Below are 22,636 nucleotides of genomic sequence, written 5' to 3' on the forward strand. Positions count from 1 at the left end.
TCAACCTGGAAGATAAGAGTGATCATCGGGTGACTCGATCTATGGCGAGGGAACCTAACATCGTGGTATCATACAGGACCACCGTCGGCAATTCCACTTCCCCTACGGATGAAAGAGATTAGATGGACGAACTCAGAATGGAGACACAACACTCTATCGCCATTGTCCACACAAAACTAATAGAGCCGCGGGACTCCTTTCAGCATTTTGCTCTTCGGATGGAAGAGTTTATGACAAGGGACACTGCCCCTCCTGCTCACCCGCACCGCTAGCATCAGTAGCCACCTCCCCCACCACCCCCAACGGCTCCTCTGCGCCCAGCCCACCCCACCCTGTTCCAGGGGGGATTTACGCATACGACCATTCAACAATGCCCATGTATTCTAAACTGGACTTTCCAACTTATGACGGGTCCACTGACCCGTTGATTTGGGTGCACCGGTGTGACCAATTTTTTTGGAACCAACGAACCCAGCCAGAGGACCGGGTTTCGTTAGCTACATTCCACCTGCTCGATGAAGCAAACCTGTGGTATCATCAATTTAATTCTAAGCATTCGGTGCATGATTGGGACCTTTTTCAAGATTTTTGTATGTTGCGATTTGGCCCTCCAGCCGGCAATAATCCTCTTGGCGATTTAGTCAATCTGAAACATACGGGTTTCATAGAGACCTACCAGAAACAATTTCAAGAACGCCTTGCCTGAGGCAGTCCATATGTGCGTCCCAATCAATATGTCCATCTGTTTACCACTGGCCTAATGGAGGCACTTTGCCTCGAGGTGGAATTACATGACCCCCCCTCTCTAGCCCATGCTATGAATTTGGCATGCACATTGGACTCCAAAAAACGAATTATGAAAGACTCTATGGGGCATCACCCAGCCTGGCCATGCCGAGCAGCTACTGGAACCTCCTATGGCCACAACTACCCTATGTGCCAAGGGCCAAATCCTACTCAAACCGCAGAGCCCCCCTGGTCCACTCCACCACCATGATACATTAAGCGCCTTTCAACATCAGAAATGGACCAGCGCAAGGCACAAGGGATTTGTTTTAACTGTGATGAAAAATATTTTCCTGGACACTTATGCAAGCGGCCCTGAGGTGGAAGAACCGGCCATTTCCATCCATGAAATGACTAGCTTACATAGCAACAACACTATGCAAGTCCACGAGTATTCAACATTTCATGTTACTTGCCTTGGTTGACTTGGGCAGCATCCACAATTTTCTAAGCCAAACTGCAACAAACCAATTGGGATTGCCCATTCAGCAAAATTCTGGACTCTCAGTCTCAGCAGCTAACGGGGAAAAGCTCACCAGCGTTGGCCTATGCTCAGCAGTGCAGTTTGTTATTGAGGGCCACCACTTTGCAGCGGATTTCTTGGTTATTCCATTGGCTAGGTTTGATTTAGTATTGGGTATTAAGTGGCTCCAACAATTGGCTCCGATATTGTGGGATTTCACCTCATTAACTATGAGTTTCACTTTTGGCCAACACCACGTCACCCTTCATGAGACTCATGCACCCTCACAGTGCACACTCCAGCAACTTCAAGTGGCTTTATACTCTCTCAATGCAGAATTTGGGGACTTATTTATGGAGCTTCAATCACTCTCTCTTATCCGCAACTGTGACCATCGGATTCATCTAAAAATGGGAACGAAGCCGCTAGTGGTGAGGCCATACCGCTACCCACATTTACAAAAAGATGAAATAGAACGACAATGCCAAAAAATGCTCAAGCAAGGCCTCATCCAATCCAACAGGTCTCCCTTTGCATCTCCAATGCTCTTAGTGAAGAAAAAGGACCATACTTGGTGTTTTTGTGTTGATTATAGAGAATTAAATGCACACACAGTCAAGGATAAATTCCCTATTCCTGAGGTGGACGAGCTCTTGGATGAACTACATGGCGCCAAATTCTTTACCAAGCTGGATTGGCGCTCCGGTACCATTAGATCTATGTATACCCTGCAGACATGGAGAAGACCGCCTTTCGTACCCATCATGGCCATTTCGAGTTTCTGGTCATGCCATTTGGGCTTTCCAATGCCTCCACTTTTTAGGCGCTCATGAACAAGGTATTTCGCCCCCTTTTATGAAAATTTATATTTGTTTTCTTCGATGATATTTTGATCTACAACCCCACCTGGGAAGGCTACAAGCAGCACTTGCATCCCATGTTCCACATATTGCGTGCTCATCACTTATTTCTCAAGCACTCGAAATGCTCTTTCGGCGGCCCGAAGGTCGCTTATTTGGGCCATGTTATTTCAGACTCTGGCGTCCAGGTTGACAATACTAAAATTCAGGCCATTATTGACTGGCCCCCTCCACAATTAGCAACTGCGTTAAAGGGCTTCTTGGGCTTATACGGCTACTACCGCAAATTTATAAAAGATTATGGTCAAATAGCAGCTCCACTGACGAGTTTGCTGAAACGGATTGATTTCATTTGGTCTGAGGCAGCGTCTTCCTCCTTTGCACAACTCAAGTAAGCCTTAGCGTCCGCCCTAGTGTTCCTTCCTAATTTTGTGGATCTATTTATTATTGAATGTGATGCATCCCCATTGCCTATTTCAGCAGACAACTGGCCACACATCATCACAAATTAGCTGCCTATGAGTGAGAATTTATTGGCTTAGCCAAAGCCATTCAGCATTGGAGGCCATATCTGTGGGATCGCCACTTCCTTATCTGAACCGACCACTGCAGCCTGAAGTACTTGTTGGAGCAATGCCTTACCAATTCACCACAACAGCACTAGCTTAGTAAATTAATGGGGTTTGATTTGCGGGTGGAGTTCAAACCGGGAAAACTCAACAAAGGCACATATGCATTGTCTCGCAGAGATGTTCCAGTACCACAACTCAATGCCATTAGTCAACCACGATTCTTGCTACTGGATTCGATTCGAGATGAAATTCAACAAACATTGGACCTCCTAACCTTATTGCACAACATTAAACAACTGACCATGGACAACAACTGGGCCATCCAGGTGTTATGGACTCCATAGCATCAAGAGTGGCTAACCGGAGAAGAGAATAGATGGAGTAAACTTGTATTTCAGTACCTTAGGAGTTTTATTGTAATTTGAAGTCCAATAAGGGTCTAATTGTAATTATAGAACCTTTTTCGTTTTTCCCTGATCTATTTAGGGCGTCAAGTGATTGAATGAAGACAAGCATTGATCAATTAGTCTAGATGAGATCAGGTACTCTCTGTAAAGAGGCCTAAGGTTGGAGCACCTTCAAAGGCTCACGTTCATTCATCATTGGGCGTTCAAAGACTCCCAAATCCTTCCCTTCTTCGTCAGTCAATCTGGAAGCAAGAGGAGATCGTCAGGTGACTCGATCCATGGTGAGAGAACCTAACAACATGGTATCAGACAAGACCACCCTTGGTGATTCCTCTTCCCCTGCAAAAATTTGAAATTTTGTGGAAGAGAACCATGCTGATCTACAATCTCAAATCAATGGCCTGAAGGGAAAATTCTAGATGTTGATGTCCCGAATGGAGGAGGGCTTTACCCAGCTTCCCGTCCAGATGGCATCTACCTCACGCACAATAGATCATCTCAACCCTCATCCACCGCCACCACCTTCTCCCCTACGCCAAACACCTCCACCTCGTGGGGGCATCAATCCAGCACCTCCTACTGTGCCAAGGTACACAAAACTTGATTTTCCAACGTATAATGGGTCTTCCGACCCTTTAATGTGGTTACACAGGTGTGATCATTTCTTTTCCAATCAAGGAACTCTACCCGAGGGCAAGGTTCTATTAGCACGATGAAGCACTTATGTGGTTTCATCAATTCAAAAACGAGTTTGTGGTATATGATTGGGAGTTTTTCAAAGAAAATTGCATGCCACGGTTTGGTCCTCTGCTTCGCAGCAACCCAGTTGGGGATTTGGTCAATCTAAAACAGCTTGGAACTATAGAACAATATCAAAAAATTTTCCAAGAAAAACTTGCTCGTGCAAGTCAATTGGTGCAGCTTGAACTTTATGTCAATTCGTTCACGGCTGGCCTGGTAGAACCACTTCGCCTAGAAGTGGAATTGGAAGCCCCCATCTCCCTAGCCCACACCATGAATTGGCAAGAGCATTGGACACCAAACGGCGCCTCTTCCGAGATTCATTAACCAAACGTCCCCATGGCAACCTCGCCCACAGCCCCATGGTCCTTTTTCCACTAACCCAAGGCCTCAACCCCACAACCCCTCTCCAACACCACCACCAGCCTTTACACCCCCATTGGGATTTATCGAATGTCTTACAAGAGCAGAAATTGATCAGAGAAGGGCTCAGGGACTATGTTTCAATTGTGATGAAACATTCGTCAAGGGCCATCAATGCAAAAGACTCTTTTGGTTAGAAATAGATGACCCCTCAAAGGATGACTTTCAGGAGGATGTGGACCAAACCGAGGAGGAGGAACCAGAAATCTCCCTCCACGTCATGATAGGCCTGCACAACACAGATACCATGCAGGTCCATGCCACCATGAACCATCATATGCTGCTAGCATTGGTGGACTCAGGCAGCACAGATAATTTTATATGCAACCAGGCAGCACAACAGTTGGGGTTATCACTACAACAGAAATCAGGAATATCCATCTTAGTGGCTAACGGTGACAAGGTCACCATTGTGGGTTTTGGTTCAGCAGTGCCCTTCACTATTGAGGGTCACTCCTTTGTAGCGGATTTTTTGGTCATACCACTGGCTGGGTTTGACCTGGTATTGGGCATTCAATGGCTATCGTGATTGGGTCCGATCTTATGGGATTTCCAATCCCTTACCATGATTTTACACAGGACAGCCATCCGATCACCCTCCAGGGCACTAGTGCCCAGCGCCCATGCAGCCTCCAAACACTTTCCATGGATACTTCAAAGGGGGATACCTTAGCTTCATTGTTGGCTGAATATGCGGATTTATTTCAGGAACCTGCAGACCTTCCACCTATACGAGCTTGTGATCACATAATTCGTTTGAAGATGGGCACAGAACTAGTGGTAGTGCGTCCCTACCGCTATCCACTTGTGCAAAAAGATGAGATAGAAAGGCAATGTCACCAAATGCTCCAACAGGGTATTATTCAGCCTAGTCCTTCTCCATTTTTGTCCCCAGCATTGCTGGTAAAAAAATCAGATAAATCTTGACGCTTTTGTGTGGATTACCGTGAACTCAATGCAAGCACCATCAAAGATAAATTTCCAATTCTAGTGGTAGATGAATTATTGGATGAGCTACACGGATCTCAATTATTTACAAAGCTGGACTTGAAATCTGGCTACCATCAGATTCGGGTTTATTCGGAGGATGTCGAAAAAACTGCCTTCCGCACCCACCATGGTCACTACGAGTTCCTGGTGATGCCATTTGAGCTATCCAATGCCCCGTCCACCTTTCAAACACTTATAAACCAGGTATTTCGCCCTTTCTTACGGAAGCATGTCTTAGTTTTTTTTGACGATATACTGTCTATAGCAAAACTTGGGAAGCACATTTGCACCAATTGAGACAAGTTTTCATAATCCTCTGAGCACACCATTTATTTCTCAATCGAGCCAAATGTGACTTTGCCACTTCCGAAGTAGCTTATTTGGGGCATGTGATCTCTGCCTCTGGGGTGAAACCAGACTTCAACAAGATACAGGCTGTTATGGATTGGCCCACACCTCACTCCGTTACAGCTTTGAAAGGGTTCCTTGGTCTCACAGTGTATTATAAAAAAATTATCAAAGAATATGGTCACCCACCAGCACCTTTACACAATTTACTGAAGAAGTATGCCTTTCAGTGGTCTCAGTTGGCGGATTCCTCGTTTAACAACTTGAAACAGTCATTAGCGTTAGCTCCAGTTCTCCAATTGCCAAACTTTGCCAAAAATTTCATCATAGAATGCGATGCATCTGAGGGAGGTATAGGTGCCGTCTTGCAGCAACGGGGACACCCCATTGCTTATTTCAGCCGCCATCTCGCTCCTCACCATCACAAGTTAGCCACTTAAGAAAGGGAACTCATCGGTTTGGCCAAAGCCATCCATCATTGGAGGCCGTATCTGTGGGGCAGACCTTTTGTTATACGGAAAAATCACTGTAGCCTCAATTACTTATTGGACCAGGGCCTTACTACATCACCACAATAACATTGGCTCAACAAATTAATGGGATTCAATTTTCAATTGGAATAAAAACCGGGTTATCTCAACCGTGGAGTAGATGCCTTGTCACGCAGAGAATTGGGGGATTCACACCTGCACGCACTGAGCCACCCCAGGTCCCTTTTGTTGGACACAATCCGTCAGGATACTAGTCATCATCCGGATCTCCTTGCCTTACAAGCTCAAATCGAGAACCATTCCAAGGACAATAACTGGACACTACAGGATGGTCTCATTCTTTATAAAGGACACATATATCTTCATCCTTCGTCGGCACTCCTTCCTACCATTATTGCCTCCTTTCATGATAGTACACATGAGGGCCAACAGAAGACATACTTCCGCCTCAGTCGGGAGTTTTATTGGAGGGGTATGAAGCAGGTCATTGCTGATTATGTTGCAGCATGCCAGGTCTGTCAGAGGAATAAGTTTGAATCCTTACAACCCGCCGGCTTGCTCCAGCCACTTCAACTTCCTTCACAAGTATGGGTAGATCTCTCAATGGATTTTATCGATGGTCGTCCTCCTTCTGCAGGGAAATCTATTATTCTTGTTGTGGTAGACCAGTTCTCGAAATATGCCACTTTATGGCCCTCAGCCATTCGTATACAGCAACACAAGTCACTCAGCTCTTCATGGATAATATTGTCCGCCTCCATGGACTTCCGGAGACCATCACTAGTGACCTGGGTGCTATATTCACCAGTAAATTCTGGGGGGACCTATTTAAGCTCCACGACTCCAAGTTAGCCTTTTCTTCCTCATACCACCCTCAGACAGACGGCCAGACAGAGGTGGTTAACCGCACATTGGAGATGTATTTGCAGTGCTTTGTGGGGGACACTCCTCGATAGTGGGTTCGTTGGTTAGCATGGGCAGAGTATTGTTATAATACCTCATACCACACCGTACTGGGTACTACCCCTTTTTGAGTCGTTTATGGACGCGAACCTCCATGTCTACTTTCTTATGAACCGGGATCTTCTCGGGTAGTAGCATTGGACCAAGCATTAGCCGACAGAGATGCAATGCTTGCTCAGGTCCGCCTTCAGTTACAACGTTAACAAGCCACAATGAAGCATACTTATGACAAAGGACATCGTCCCCTTTCCTTTGCACCCGGAGAATTTTTTTGGCTCAAACTTCAACCATAGCGCCAACTCTCTCTTGACGCCATCAAACGCTATAAGCTCTCTCCAAAATTTTATGGGCCGTTTAAGGTCCTACACCGTATTGGCACTGTGGCGTATCGTTTGAAACTCCCACCGGACGCCAAGCTACATGACGTGTTCCACATCTCCCTTCTCAAGCCGTTCAAGCTAGACTCACCACTGCTGCATACCCCTCTGCCTCCGATCAAAGATGGCAGGTCCATGCCCACTCCCACACAGATCCTTCAAGCAAGGCGAGTTAACAACTCTTGGGAAGTGCTCGTTAAATGGACTGACGAGGAATTGGTGGAAGCCTCTTGGGAGACACTCGAGTCCTTCCAGACTCTATTCCCCACTTTCGGGCTTGAGGACAAGCTCTTTCTTCAGGAGGGGGGTGATGTTATGGACTCCATAGCATCAAGAGTGGTGAACTGGAGAAGAGAATAGATGGAGTAAACTTGTATTTCAGTACCTTAGGGGTTTAATTATAATTTGAAGTTCAATAAGGGTCTAATTGTAATTATAGAACCTTTGACATTTTTCCCTGATCTATTTAAGGCGTCAAGTGATTGAATGACGACAAGCAATGATCAATTAGTCTAGATGAGATCGGGTACTCTCTCTAAAGAGGCCTAAGGTTGGAGCTCCTTCAAAGGCTCACGTTCCTTCATCACTGGGCATTCAAAGACCCCCAAATCCTTCCCTTCTTCGTCAGTCAATCTGGAAGCAAGAGGAGATCGCCGGGTGACTCAATCCATGGCAAGAGAAGCTAACAGGACCGCCTCATCTTGTACAAGCAACAACTTTATCTTCCTGCTACCTCGGCCTTATTGCTCACAATCCTTTCCACATATCATGACAGTACCCATGAAGGACAACAAAGGACAAATTTCCGCCTTAGTCGCGAATTTTATTGGAAAGGTATGAAAGACTGGTAGCTGACTATGTATCTGCCTGCCATGTTTTCCAATGCAACAAAATAGAAACTTAAAGCCCCGCAGGCTTGCTCCAGCCCCTACAACTCCCTACTCAGATTTTGGCCGATGTCTCCATGGATTTCATTGATGGTCTTTCAAAATCTTCTGGTAAATCTATCATATTGGTGGTGGTGGATCGTTTCTCAAAGTATGGGCATTTAATTCCCTTATCACATCCATATACAGCCTCTCATATAGCTCAAATATTCATGGATCACATTGTCAGACTTCATGGCCTCCCGGAATCCATCACCAGCGACAAAGATGCAATATTTACTAGTAACTTCTGGAAGGAGCTTTTCAAGCTGTAGGGCACCAAGTTGGCTTTCTCTTCAGCTTACCACCCCCAGACTGATGGGCAAACAGAGGTAGTCAACTGAACTCTTGATATGTATTTGCATTGCTTTGTGGGCGATCGTCCCAAAACTTGGGTCCATTGGCTCGCGTGGGCAGAATTTTGCTACAATACTGCCTACCACACAACTCTCAAGACCACTCCCTTCCAGGTGGTTTATGGTTGGGAAACCCCTTGACTTGTCTCTTATGTTGCTGGTTCCTCTCAGGTTGCTGCTATTGATCAGGCATTGGAGGATAGAGACCGCATGATAGCCCAGGTCAGAGCCAAATTACAACAGGCTCAAGTGCTCATGAAGAATACTTATGACAAGGGCCACCGTAACCAATCTTATGCCACAGGTGACTATGTGTGGCTGCGTCTTCATAAGTATCGCCAATTGTCCCTCACAGTGTCTAAATGAAACAAACTTTCACCCAAGTACTATGGCCCATTCCAGGTCTTGGAGCGCAATGGCAACGTGGCTTACTGTCTCCAGTTACCAGTGTATTATAAAAAAATTATCAAAGAATATGGTCACCCACCAGCACCTTTACACAATTTACTGAAGAAGTATGCCTTTCAGTGGTCTCAGTTGGCGGATTCCTCGTTTAACAACTTGAAACAGTCATTAGCGTTAGCTCCAGTTCTCCAATTGCCAAACTTTGCCAAAAATTTCATCATAGAATGCGATGCATCTGAGGGAGGTATAGGTGCCGTCTTGCAGCAACGGGGACACCCCATTGCTTATTTCAGCCGCCATCTCGCTCCTCACCATCACAAGTTAGCCACTTAAGAAAGGGAACTCATCGGTTTGGCCAAAGCCATCCATCATTGGAGGCCGTATCTGTGGGGCAGACCTTTTGTTATACGGAAAAATCACTGTAGCCTCAATTACTTATTGGACCAGGGCCTTACTACATCACCACAATAACATTGGCTCAACAAATTAATGGGATTCAATTTTCAATTGGAATAAAAACCGGGTTATCTCAACCGTGGAGTAGATGCCTTGTCACGCAGAGAATTGGGGGATTCACACCTGCACGCACTGAGCCACCCCAGGTCCCTTTTGTTGGACACAATCCGTCAGGATACTAGTCATCATCCGGATCTCCTTGCCTTACAAGCTCAAATCGAGAACCATTCCAAGGACAATAACTGGACACTACAGGATGGTCTCATTCTTTATAAAGGACACATATATCTTCATCCTTCGTCGGCACTCCTTCCTACCATTATTGCCTCCTTTCATGATAGTACACATGAGGGCCAACAGAAGACATACTTCCGCCTCAGTCGGGAGTTTTATTGGAGGGGTATGAAGCAGGTCATTGCTGATTATGTTGCAGCATGCCAGGTCTGTCAGAGGAATAAGTTTGAATCCTTACAACCCGCCGGCTTGCTCCAGCCACTTCAACTTCCTTCACAAGTATGGGTAGATCTCTCAATGGATTTTATCGATGGTCGTCCTCCTTCTGCAGGGAAATCTATTATTCTTGTTGTGGTAGACCAGTTCTCGAAATATGCCACTTTATGGCCCTCAGCCATTCGTATACAGCAACACAAGTCACTCAGCTCTTCATGGATAATATTGTCCGCCTCCATGGACTTCCGGAGACCATCACTAGTGACCTGGGTGCTATATTCACCAGTAAATTCTGGGGGGACCTATTTAAGCTCCACGACTCCAAGTTAGCCTTTTCTTCCTCATACCACCCTCAGACAGACGGCCAGACAGAGGTGGTTAACCGCACATTGGAGATGTATTTGCAGTGCTTTGTGGGGGACACTCCTCGATAGTGGGTTCGTTGGTTAGCATGGGCAGAGTATTGTTATAATACCTCATACCACACCGTACTGGGTACTACCCCTTTTTGAGTCGTTTATGGACGCGAACCTCCATGTCTACTTTCTTATGAACCGGGATCTTCTCGGGTAGTAGCATTGGACCAAGCATTAGCCGACAGAGATGCAATGCTTGCTCAGGTCCGCCTTCAGTTACAACGTTAACAAGCCACAATGAAGCATACTTATGACAAAGGACATCGTCCCCTTTCCTTTGCACCCGGAGAATTTTTTTGGCTCAAACTTCAACCATAGCGCCAACTCTCTCTTGACGCCATCAAACGCTATAAGCTCTCTCCAAAATTTTATGGGCCGTTTAAGGTCCTACACCGTATTGGCACTGTGGCGTATCGTTTGAAACTCCCACCGGACGCCAAGCTACATGACGTGTTCCACATCTCCCTTCTCAAGCCGTTCAAGCTAGACTCACCACTGCTGCATACCCCTCTGCCTCCGATCAAAGATGGCAGGTCCATGCCCACTCCCACACAGATCCTTCAAGCAAGGCGAGTTAACAACTCTTGGGAAGTGCTCGTTAAATGGACTGACGAGGAATTGGTGGAAGCCTCTTGGGAGACACTCGAGTCCTTCCAGACTCTATTCCCCACTTTCGGGCTTGAGGACAAGCTCTTTCTTCAGGAGGGGGGTGATGTTATGGACTCCATAGCATCAAGAGTGGTGAACTGGAGAAGAGAATAGATGGAGTAAACTTGTATTTCAGTACCTTAGGGGTTTAATTATAATTTGAAGTTCAATAAGGGTCTAATTGTAATTATAGAACCTTTGACATTTTTCCCTGATCTATTTAAGGCGTCAAGTGATTGAATGACGACAAGCAATGATCAATTAGTCTAGATGAGATCGGGTACTCTCTCTAAAGAGGCCTAAGGTTGGAGCTCCTTCAAAGGCTCACGTTCCTTCATCACTGGGCATTCAAAGACCCCCAAATCCTTCCCTTCTTCGTCAGTCAATCTGGAAGCAAGAGGAGATCGCCGGGTGACTCAATCCATGGCAAGAGAAGCTAACAGGACCGCCTCATCTTGTACAAGCAACAACTTTATCTTCCTGCTACCTCGGCCTTATTGCTCACAATCCTTTCCACATATCATGACAGTACCCATGAAGGACAACAAAGGACAAATTTCCGCCTTAGTCGCGAATTTTATTGGAAAGGTATGAAAGACTGGTAGCTGACTATGTATCTGCCTGCCATGTTTTCCAATGCAACAAAATAGAAACTTAAAGCCCCGCAGGCTTGCTCCAGCCCCTACAACTCCCTACTCAGATTTTGGCCGATGTCTCCATGGATTTCATTGATGGTCTTTCAAAATCTTCTGGTAAATCTATCATATTGGTGGTGGTGGATCGTTTCTCAAAGTATGGGCATTTAATTCCCTTATCACATCCATATACAGCCTCTCATATAGCTCAAATATTCATGGATCACATTGTCAGACTTCATGGCCTCCCGGAATCCATCACCAGCGACAAAGATGCAATATTTACTAGTAACTTCTGGAAGGAGCTTTTCAAGCTGTAGGGCACCAAGTTGGCTTTCTCTTCAGCTTACCACCCCCAGACTGATGGGCAAACAGAGGTAGTCAACTGAACTCTTGATATGTATTTGCATTGCTTTGTGGGCGATCGTCCCAAAACTTGGGTCCATTGGCTCGCGTGGGCAGAATTTTGCTACAATACTGCCTACCACACAACTCTCAAGACCACTCCCTTCCAGGTGGTTTATGGTTGGGAAACCCCTTGACTTGTCTCTTATGTTGCTGGTTCCTCTCAGGTTGCTGCTATTGATCAGGCATTGGAGGATAGAGACCGCATGATAGCCCAGGTCAGAGCCAAATTACAACAGGCTCAAGTGCTCATGAAGAATACTTATGACAAGGGCCACCGTAACCAATCTTATGCCACAGGTGACTATGTGTGGCTGCGTCTTCATAAGTATCGCCAATTGTCCCTCACAGTGTCTAAATGAAACAAACTTTCACCCAAGTACTATGGCCCATTCCAGGTCTTGGAGCGCAATGGCAACGTGGCTTACTGTCTCCAGTTACCACCCCCACCCCCCCCCCCCCCCCCCCCCCCCCCCCCCCCCCCCCCCCCCCCCCCCCCCCCCCACCACCACCACTCCCGACGCCCACATTCATGATGTCTTCCATGTTTCCCTGCTGAAGCCATTCAAGGGCTACTCACCTATGTTGCACATTCCTCTACCGCCCCGCCATGATGGTCACGTATTGCCCACTCCAACTCATGTCTTCCAGGCTTGCCGCATCAATGATCTTTGGGAAATCTTAGTCCAGTGGGCGGAGATGGATCCGATGGAAGCCTCTTGGGAACCATTGGCGGAATTTCAAGCACTCTACCCCAACTTTGAGCTTGAGGACAAGCACTTTCTCTAGGAGGGGAGTGATGTTATGGACTCCATAGGATCAAGAGTAGCAGGTAGACGTAGGGGCAATTGATTTAATTTTTTGCATGTTTCCTTTAGTGGGATTTTTGTAATTTTGTCAGACATTTGTGCTTTGAGTGATTGTGTATGGGGGCGTTCGATTTATTTATAGGGACTTCATTGGAATGAAAGGGAAGCTTTGAATCATAGTTAATTGTTGTGGATTCAATAGCACACCGAGTCACACAACGAAGAAGACAACAACAACTCACTCAATAGGATTTAATTCTTATATTTCTTTGAGTAGGATTTATTTCTTATATTGTTTTAAGTAGGACTTATTTCTTATATTGTTTTAAGTAGGAGTTATTTCTAATTACTTTATATGTAAGGGCATTATGGGGAATTATTGTAACCCTAACCCTAAAACTCACTATTTAAGGGATAGGTATGAATGAAATAGGGAAGCTTTGAGATTTTAGAATAACCTAGTCTAAATAGGTTGAGATCACCTCTTGATCTCGAGTTTAGGGTTTACTCCAAAAATCCAACCTATCCTTCACCCTCCATTGCCATCCATCTTCACCCAAATTCATCCACCATCATCCCTACTAAGAAAAGGAGCTTCCTGCCCCTTTTCCATGTCCAAAGAGGAGGTCTATCCTCCCTCTTGGCAGCAGCAGAAAGAGAGGCCGAATTCCTCCCTTACCAAGTAGCAAAGTGAGGATTTTTATCCTCAAATCTTGAGCAAATCCTGGTGCAATGTGGGAGCAGATCATAGCATCCAAGAATAGGTATTAATCTATCCCAAACTCGTGTTTCAAGTTATTTAAGAAAGAAGGATTGCATTCTTAGCTAGAGCAGCAACAAAGAGGGCCAAACCCTCTTTGCCGTGACCAAAAAAAGAGAGCACCTTGCTCTAGCAAGGACATCATTGCTGTGGGGTCTTCCACCTAACACAACAACTCGGTAGGACCCTCAAAAGAGGATCTTTCCTCCTGGCCAAGTACTAGTTAAGGAGAAATACTCATACACAGACCCTTGATGTGAAGTGAGTAAATTCTGAGTGCTGGATTCACAAATCCCACGCCGTGTTACTCGATCCATGACCCGGGACCGTAACAACTTGGTGTCAGAGCAGGGTAACATGGGGGATCATATCAGCAATGAAGAAATCCAAATCAGGATACAAAAGATAGAAGATAGCCTTGAAACAGCACAACCAGTGTTGGGAAAGGTTTGTGGTTTGGAAGAAGAGATGAGCCGAATCATTAGCATGCTACAGGAGTTGAGAACAGAGAGACATCAGAGTCCAAAGGTACTAGAGGTTGCTCAACCATATCACAAAAGAGGGGAGCAGTGGCCTGGGCGCACTGCTGTCCAAGCACCTCAGCATGGAGGCACAATCCCAAGGTACACCAAGTTAGAGTTTCCCCATTTCAATGGTTCTGTGGATCCTGTAATTTGGTTGCATAGATGTGAATTTTTTTTTTTGAACCAAGGGACTACTGAATGGGATAAGGTGCAACTAGCCTCTTTCCATATGACAGATGAAGCCATGTTATGGGTGACTCAAGTAGAGAAAGAGAGACCAGGAATGACTTGGGGCGAATTTAAAAATCTATGCACAGTTAGATTTGGGCCTCCCGCCAACAGCAACCCCTTGGGAGAGTTAGTCCTATTGAGACAAACGGGTTCGGTGGAACACTATCAAAAACTCTTCCAGGAAAAGTTGGCTCGTGCTGGAGAGAGGGTATTGGTTGACCAGCAGGTCTCCTTATTCACAGCAGGTCTCAATGAGTATTTACGGCTAGAGGTAGAACTAGTTATGCCCACGGATCTAGCTCATGCCATGAATATGGCCCGAGCAATGGAACAACGACAACAGTTGCAACAACGTAAGCCGGGTTGGTCGAGTGAGAGGAACACTTCCTCCACGTGGCAAGGGTGCCGCTATAATTCATCTCAGGGAGGATCTACATCAACACCATCCAGACACACTCCGACTACGACTCGGGTAGCCGATCCCCGCCCTGGTAATTCCCTACCGAGCTTTATAAAAAAATTGACGAGTGCGGAGAAGGCAGAAAGGCGGTCCAAAAATCTCTGTTATAACTGCGATGAGCAGTATCGGGTCGGACACCAATGTAAATGATTATTTTGGCTCGAGATGAAGGATTCAGATGATCCAGAGGAACCAGAGGATATTATCGAGGAGGAACCACCAGAGATATCCTTGCATGCTATTACTGGGCAGAAATCGCCTACTACAATGCAAGTCCAAGCTCATGTCATCGACCGAGAACTGGTGGGACTAGTCGACTCAGGGAGTACACACAATTTTATGAGTTTGACAGCTGCACAGCATCTCCAGCTCCAGATTCACACTCATCCGACAACCACCATCTCAGTGGCCAATGGCAAGAAGGTCCCTAGCTATGGGATTAGTAAGGCGGTAACTTTTTCCATTGGATTTACTTCATTTAATGCGGAATTTTTTGTTATTCCCCTAGCGGGATTTGATATGGTTTTAGTCATTAAATGGTTACAAACATTGGGGCCCATTCTGTGGGACTTTTCGGCTTTAACCATGAGCTTTGATTTGGCCGGAAGTTGGGTGCTCTTACAGGGCTGTCAGGTGGACAGGACCCACCGCATACACACTTTGCAGACACAGGATCAGCCTGCTAGTACTAGTGATGGTCTGGTTGAGGAGTTCTATGACCTCTTCCAGGAGCCTTCGGGGTTGCCTCCCATGAGGCACTGTGACCACAAGATCTGTCTGAAACCAGGTTCTGAGGTAGTGGTCGTGCGACCATACCGTTACCCACACCTTCAGAAGGACAAGATAGATCGTCAGTGCCATGAGATGTTGAAACAGGGTCTTATTCATCCCAGCCGCTTCCCGTTCTCTTCACCCATCTTACTTGTGAAGAAACATGATGCGACATGGAGGTTCTGCGTGGATTATCGGGAGTTGAATGTACAGACAGTAAAAGACAAGTTCCCGATTCCGGTAGTGGATGAGCTTCTGGATGAGTTACATGGGTCGTGGTTATTCACTAAACTCGACCTCCGTTCAGGATACCATCAGGTCCGGATGCACCCCTCTGATATCGAGAAGACGACGTTCTGCACGCACCATGGCCACTTTGAGTTCGTCGTCATGCCGTTCGGGTTATCCAATGCACCCTCCACTTTTCAAGCTTTGATGAACGAGGTATTTAGCCCCTATCTTCGAAAATTTTTTCTTGTATTTTTTGATGATATTTTGATATATAGCAAGTCGGTTGAGGAACACTTGGCACACTTGAGGATTGTTTTCGACTTGTTAAGAGCACATCAGCTCTATTTGAAACACTCCAAGTGTTCTTTTGCGGCTTCACATGTGGGATATCTGGGACACATTATCTCAGATGAGGGGGTTACGGTGGATCCCGAGAAGATCTAAGCTATTCACGAGTGGCCGCAACCACAGTCGTGTTCTGCATTACGGGGTTTTCTGGGTCTTGCGGGCTACTACCGCAAATTTATTCAGAACTATGGGCCAGTAGCAGCACCATTGACAAGTTTACTCAAGAAAAATTCCTTTATTTGGAATGAGGGGGCCACCACGTCATTTGTGGCACTCAAAGCTGCCCTCGCATCTGCGCCAGTATTACAACTTTCCAACTTCGACGAATTGTTCGTGGTAGAGTGCGACGCTTCGGGCGTGGGCATGGGGGCCGTTTTACAACAGTTGGGCCATCCTATTTCTTATTTTAGCAGACAGTTGGCAGTCCGCCATCAAAAACTGGCAGCCTATGAGCGCGAATTGATTGGGTTGGCCAAAGTGGTCCAACATTGGAGGCCTTATCTCTGGGGCCGGGCTTTTCTCATACGCACGGATCACTACAGCCTTAAATTCTTACTAGAACAGTGTTTGACGACGTCGCCACAGCAGCACTGGATCAGTAAGTTGTTGGGGTTTGACTTCTCCGTGGAGTATCGTGCGGGGAGATTAAATAAGGTGGCAGATGCCTTGTCACGGTGTTTTGAAGATCAGCAGTCGGTCTATTCTATCAGCCAGCCGAGATTTCTCATTATGGACTTGGTGCGAGAAGCACATGCTACTAACCCTGCACTGCAGGAACTGCATCAGCAGATCTCAGAAGGGACAATGAATGTGAAGTGGTCCATCCAAGGTTCACTTATTTATTAAAAGCATCAGATTTTCGTTCCACCTGAGTCCGAGTTGATTCCAGCTATTCTCTCGGCCTACCACGACAGTACACACGAGGGGATCCAGAAGACCTTGCACAGAATTTGAGCTGATTTTTACTGGCATGCCATGAAACCCTCTATTGCGACTTATGTGGGCAACTGTCAGGTATGCCAGTGCAACAAAGCTGAGCACTTGAGTCCAGCCGGTCTTCTCCAGCCTCTGGCCCTTCCTACGCAGGTTTGGGCTGACATTTCAATGGATTTTGTGGAAGGCCTACCCCTGTCAGCCGGCAAATCCGTAATTTTCGTAGTGGTTGATCGATTCTCCAAGTACGGGCATTTTATACCGATGGCTCATCCGTATACAGCAACACGGGTTGCTCAGACTTTCCTGGAGCAGATAGTCCGCTTACATGGCTTTCCAAAATCCATTGTGAGTGACAGAGATGCAGTTTTCACAAGCACCTTTTGGCGGGAATTGTTTCGCTTGAGTGGGACGAAATTGAAGTTCTCCTCCGCCTATCATCCACAGACAGACGGGCAGACTGAGGTGGTGAATCGCACCATCGAGATGTAACTACGGTGCTTGGTGGGGGATCATCCGCGGCAATGGATTCAATGGCTTCCGTGGCCCGAATACTGTTACAACACTTCGTTCCACTCTGCATTGCAATCCACTCCTTTTCGGGTTATATATGGCCGGGATCCACCTCGTCTCCTCTCATACAACCCAGGGTCCACCCGCGTGGACACGATTGATCAAGCACTCATAGACAGGGATCTACTGCTACAGAATATCACAGAACAGCCAAGACGTGCCCAAGCTCGGATGAAAGATGTATACGACAGAGGCCACCGTGACGTCTCTTTTGAGGTTGGAAAGTATGTGTGGCTACGGCTCCAGCCCTACCGTCAGCAGTCTCTAGCGGGACCTCCACGTCATAAGCTCTCACCAAGATCTTTTGGGCCGTTTCCCATTCTTCGACGCGTGGGACCAGTCGCCTATCAACTCAAATTACCGGACACAACCAGAATTCACGATGTGTTTCATGTCTCTCTTTTGAAGCCGCATTCTGGAGCACAACCTACATCCACTCCATTCCTACCACCGGTTGATCATGGCGAGGTTATTCTTAACCCAACTGCGGTGTTATGTGCACGGCTGACCAATGATCATTGGGAGATTCTCGTTCAATGGACGGACACTGACCCCGACGCTGCAACATGGGAACGTGTGGACATCTTCAAACAAGTCTACCCAACTTTTGAGCTTGAGGACAAGCTCTTTCTCCATGGGGAGGCAGATGTTGTGGATTCAATAGTACACCGAGTCACACAACAAAGAAGAGAACAACAACTCACTCAATAGGATTTAATTCTTATATTTCTTTGAGTAGAATTTATTTCTTATATTGTTCTAAGTAGGATTTATTTCTTATATTGTTTTAAGTAGGAGTTATTTCTAATTACTTTATATGTAAGGGCATTATGAGGAATTATTGTAACCCTAACCCTAAAACTCCCTATTTAAGGGATAGGTATGAATGAAATAGGGAAGCTTTGAGATTTTACAATAACCTAGTCTAAATAGGTTGAGATCACTTCTAGATCTCGAGTTTAGGGTTTACTCCAAAAATCCAACCTATCCTTCACCATCCATTGCCATCCATCTTCACCCAAATTCATCCACCATCATCCCTACTAAGAAAAGGAGCTTCCTGCCCGTTTTCCAAGCCCAAAGAGGAGGTCTATCCTCCCTCTTGGCAGCAGCAGCAAAGTGAGGATTTTTATCCTCAAATCTTGAGCAAATCCTGGTGCAACGTGGGAGTGGATCATAGCATCCAAGAAGAGGTATTAATCTATCCCAAACTCGTGTTTCAAGTTATTTAAGAAAGAAGGATTGCATTCTTAGCTAGAGCAGCAACAAAGAGGGCCAAACCCTCTTTGCCGTGACCAAAAAATGAGAGCACCTTGCTCTAACAAGGACATCATTGCTATGGGGTCTTCTACCTAGCACAACAACTCGGTAGGACCCTCGAAAGAGGATCTTTCCTCATGCCAAGCACTAAGGAGAAATACTCATACACAGACCCTTGACGTGAAGTGAGTAAATCCTGAGTGCTGGATTCACAAATCCCACGCCGTGTTACTCGATCCATGACCCGGGACCGTAACATTAATTGAGATCAATTACTCTCTCCAACGAGGCCTAGGTGCAAGCTTCCTCCAAAGCTTGGTTATCCCTCATGTCCGTTCATCTTCCCCTCTCCCGAGTTGCTACTTCACGTTCCTTCTCCTCCATCCCGAGCTCGTCAGTTTTCATCACTTCCGTCTAATCTTATGAACTATTTCCATCTTCGATTACCTTCCTCCATAGCCTCTCTTGCCCCACCAACAGACACATCTTCTTCCCTTCCCTGCCGAGTTCCAGCAGTTTGACGGTTCATCTCCTTGTTGGAACTCGCTATGACTGTTCACCTTCCCTGCGAACTTCTCTGTCGCCATTGGGCATTCCAAGCATCTGAAACACAGATCTTCACCATCTCTAAACATGGAAGACCGAGGAGAGCGTAGGGTGACTCGATCCATGGCTAGAGATCTTAACAAAGTGGTATCAAATAGGACCACCTTGGACGACTCTTCCTCTCCAGCGGATGGGCATACAACCATTGAAGAGTTTCGAACAGAGCTTCAGACGGAGATCTAGGAGCTTCGGGAGACCATGCTCCAAATTTTCAACTCCCTAGGTTCACGAGAGGTTCCCCGTCCGGGCAGTGGCTCATGCCCGGCGGAATACCCCGATCCTCCACTCCCGCCTATGCCTCGTATGTGCCTTGCTCAGACCCCTCCAGGGAGCTTTCACAGCAACAACAACACAAATGTCCCCAGGTACACCTAATAGATGCCAGATTCTGAAACGAGAACTAAGTTAATTATAATAGAATAACCCTTATAATTGTGCTATAGGTGGGTATTTATTGGTTTTCAAATGAAACATGCATTTATTGAATTTGGCATTAATGACTATTTATATTGCATATTTTTCTCTCTTGAATTATATTTCATTGCTTTAAAGGTTTATTTCTTCCTGAAATGATTTTTATGGATTCAATTATGGAATTTCAGGGAAATTTTGGTGGAGAAGGAGATATTTTAAAAAATGCCATTAGTGAAAGAGATAGATTTTTTTAGGGTAAAATAGTTGTGAAAGAGAGGAAGGAGGGGGGAGAAACAGGAGAGGTTGTTGACTGAAAGAAGGGAGGCCCGAGAGGATTTCCAGCCGTCGTTCGGCGCACCACCGTCGTTCACCGTGCCACCATCGTCCACCGCCATCCGAAAACCGAGAACAGACCCAGGAGAGCTCAAGAGAGTCTCCATCGTGATGAGTTTGACACTGCCAGTTTCTATTCGCCGGGCCAAGAGGTGACCCAAGAGGGCTCCTCCGGCGCCGATTCCGCATTCCGACCATCCTCCGGCATCGATTACCCATTTCTGACCATTTTCGGAGCTATTCCGACTCCGACCGAGACTCGAGAGAGCCGGTCAAAGGACTTCGGCTCCATTCCATTGTCCGCCGCACCACCTCCATTCATGGGTTTCTATCCTTCTTCGCCGGTGTCGTCTCTACCTCTGGCCACTCACTCTTGCAACCCGAAACCATCAATTTCTGGAAATTGCAGCACCCGTGAGAATGAGCCTTTGCTGCCCGAGTAAGATGAAGGAGAAGGGGAGTAATCCGTCATTTTGTAATTTAATTTTTCTATAGTTTGAACTTAGGTTTTGAATGTTTATTGAATTTGATTTGAGAATTAATGTTTATCGAATATTTGTTTTTCGGATATTTGATTAAATTAGCTAGTTAGGGTAGGATTATAATTTAGGTTGGATTTAGGCATTTAAATCCGATTTCTGTCTTTCACTCTATGCGCCTGAGAGGGGCTTAACGCAAGGATTGAGAAATCAGATTCTTGATTACGTGGCGCTCGAGAGAGGCACAAATCACGGTAAAATCCAGAGTTGATAATTTTAACATCATCACAATTGCATTCTATTGTAATCTGATCTCTGTCATTAACTCTAGGCACCAGAGAGGGGCTAGACTCAAGGATTGAGAATCCGGATTCGTGGTTATGTGGCACTCGAGAGAGGCACGAATCACGGTAAAATCTGGAGTTGACATTTCCTGTTGTGCAAGTAGTTAATTAGATTATTTCTTAATAATTTAGGATATAATTAATGTTTAGTTCAAATTAATTCATCATATTTGGTTGGGCTAGTTGATTGAAGAATGAACAAAACTCAGTCCTCCCTGTGGATATGACCCTCGCTTCCCGTTAGATTACATGAATGATTCGTACGCTTGCGAGGTATAAAAGCCGATGTAATTAAATTTCACATAAAGTATTTGGCGCCGCTGCCGGGGAGGCACATATTAAGTGTATTTCTTTGTTCTCCATGGTCGTAGGTTAGATTTTTTTTTTTGCTTTAATAGTTTTATCTTGATGATTCTGTATGGAGTTATTTTTATTTCTTCTAGTTAGTTCGTATTTTCAGTAGTTAGTTTGTTACCATAATTTTATAGTTAGTTTTGTTTCTTTTTGTGTTTCTATGCACTGGTGCCACTCCCTTGGTGAACCATTAGCTCCCTTTGTTGAAGAGGTAGAACATATTGGTAGGAAAACAACAGAAGTCAAGTTAGGAGCTACCATGGCCAATCATGGTGAACCATTACAGTTACCTGCAGCAGGTGACCGTAGAGCCCTGAGGGATTATTCTATCCCATCCCACTTAACATCACCTTCTTGCATTATATTGCCACTGACTACTGCTGCTAGTTATGAGTTTAAACTAGGTGTGATCCAACTCCTCCCTACATTCTATGGGTTGGAGAAGGAGGACCCTTATTACCACATCAAGGAATTCTTAGATATCTGTGTGACTTTCAAATTCCAGAAATTCTCAGATGACTCTATCTGGTTAAGACTTTTTCCATTTTCACTTAAGGATAAGGCCAAGTCTTGGCTTAATTCCTTAGAGGTGGGCAGCATCACTTCATGGGACACATTAGTCACGAAATTTTTGTCTAAGTACTTTCCCATTCAGAGAACTACAGCCCTCAGGAGAGAAATCTCCAACTTTATGCAGCAGGAGGGTGAACACTTTTATGTGGCTTGGGAGAAATGGAAGGATTTGATCCATAGGTGTCCGCATCATGGGTTTGAGAAATGGCATTTAATGCAATACTTTTATCAAGGTCTTACACCCCAGGTTAGATTCATGGTAGATGCAACGAGTGGTGGGAGTTTGATGGGAAAGAGTGCTAGTGAGGCGTGGGACTTCTTTGAAACGTTGAGTGATCAATCTCAACAATGGGGTTCATCATTTAATGTTGATAGGAGATCCCACGAAGCCAAAAGAGGGGGTCTCTACGAGGTTAGTGAAACACCCATGCTCATGGCCAAGATTGAGGGGTTGACTAGAAAGATTGATGCCCTTATGGTGTCCAATAGTTCACTTGCTCCTAACCCATCTACTG

The 22,636-nt window shown here is 45.7% G+C and overlaps 1 non-coding gene across 1 annotated transcript; it reads right to left on the reverse strand.

Moving 5' to 3' along the window:
* Positions 1-22,212: 22,212 nt before the first annotated feature.
* On the reverse strand, positions 22,213-22,319 carry LOC137964348 (small nucleolar RNA R71). Its single transcript, XR_011115545.1, has one exon. It is a non-coding gene; the product is annotated as a small nucleolar RNA R71 (small nucleolar RNA).
* Positions 22,320-22,636: the final 317 nt, after the last annotated feature.

Source organism: Aristolochia californica, unplaced genomic scaffold (assembly GCF_029961685.1).
Source record: "Aristolochia californica isolate CCGP_79_NKW_82.1479 unplaced genomic scaffold, dmAriCali1.0.hap1 SCAF_4, whole genome shotgun sequence".
In the NCBI taxonomy this organism is placed as follows: domain Eukaryota; kingdom Viridiplantae; phylum Streptophyta; class Magnoliopsida; order Piperales; family Aristolochiaceae; genus Aristolochia; species Aristolochia californica.